The following is a 1748-nucleotide window of genomic DNA, read 5'->3' as shown; positions in this document are numbered from 1 at the left end:
TACTCTAAGTTATAACAGATTGTATAAGAACAGGCTAGCACTGTCTCAGTTATATTGCTGATTTAAGATCCGTAATACGTAGCACACTGTTGTGAAGTAATATGTCCATTACTTTACACCAGCGATAGTTTCAGATGGGGTACTCTTGTTTATGAATAAATCAACAGGTTATTTGTTGGCTATCAGAATTCTGTTCTCGGCTTCTTGTGTACATTTGTCAGTTGTATAATTTGGCATTGCGCGTCTGATGAATGCTACGGCGACACGCTTTGCACCAGCGCTCGTGTACCGTTGGAACCTGTGTTGCTCAAACAAACCCTGAGCTATATTAAAAACTTGGGTTTTCTTTGCTTCATAATATGTGCTACACAATACTCAATGAGCGAATCTGAATTCAATCAATAACCCAAAATCATCCTGGAGGAAATCATCCAGGGGAAACTCCCCGTTTCTTACTTTCACACTGCAGTTGATAACCGACATTTTGACGTAGTTCCTTGAAACTACTCGTCCTTTGTGAATATTCCACGTGGTTTGTAGGATGCGATGCTTCTATTATGCGGAAACAAAGCTGAAAACAACACGTGTGAATTTCTTTTGTAGTAAGGCGATGTGCTGTTGAATATTCAACTCTTATCAGTGTAACTATGGAAATGACATTCTTGACTCGAACTCGAGAAATAACAAACGAGACAACCCAGACTCCGTATATCAGAGGGAAATTTGTAATAATTTGGCGTTCTCTTGCTCGTCACGTGCTCACAAAGAGCACCTGTAAAGGGGATAATGAAATAACATAACTCTACTTTTTCTGCACACATCATCAGGGTAAGACAGAGTTTCGACACAATATTAACTGACGTAAATTCATATAAATCTTAAAATGATCTTACTCTGAAACTGTTGTTTGGAGGTTTTGCCGATTTGTGAGTGGCGAAGGATTGGCGAAGACGTGTGGTGGAGTGTGGTGTGGGTGATGAGACATTGCTGCAATGAGGTGCCATTTCTTTATACTCTTTTCTCCTGGCCGCTCCTTTAGCCTACGGAAGAAGAGGTATAAGAACGTATCTTTACTGCTCACAAAATATTGAGAGCTTATATATACATCTGACCATATAAGCAAAATTGTACAACAGGGTGATATAAAAGTCTCCAATAGGAGAAGCGAGATATGACGGAGTGCGATGTGTCTGAAAGATTTGGTGGTGTCTATTAAGGCCGTGAATTTTAGTTGGCCTTGTTGTATTCTCTGAATATGAAAATTTTTAAAAGAAATTGCTGGTGTGCAGTTATTAAACAACTAAGCATATTTTCCCGTTACAAACATTGCACCTGACGTCAAGTAAGAACAGATTTTGATAACGACAGACACTAAGCATTCAGTGATTATCAGCATAATAATAGAAGTATTTACTGTAGTATAATTAAGTACGTCACGTATGGAACTGGTTTTCATCTCTATGACACAGGACCGGCTATTACTGCTTCGTTGTGGTGTGTGAAATAGACTGGGGGAAGCATTCACAGATGTGTGCTAATAAATGACATCAATACCTATGGTTTCCTGTTTCATGTCATTTGTCTTACTCTATCCTGCACACTTCAGGTACCACGTCCACTACATTCACCTCTTTGTAAAGCAAGTGCATCTCTCTGTACAGCTTATGTTACCCATAATCTATAACAGAAGTCTTAATTTTTAGTGGATTTAAGTTAAGAAAATACATCCAGTTATCAGCAACTTAATG

Source organism: Coenobita brevimanus, chromosome 64 (assembly GCF_032717465.1).
Source record: "Coenobita brevimanus isolate Jiangsu-jjx chromosome 64, ASM3271746v2, whole genome shotgun sequence".
NCBI lineage: Eukaryota > Metazoa > Arthropoda > Malacostraca > Decapoda > Coenobitidae > Coenobita > Coenobita brevimanus.
This window is presented reverse-complemented; position numbering follows the sequence as displayed.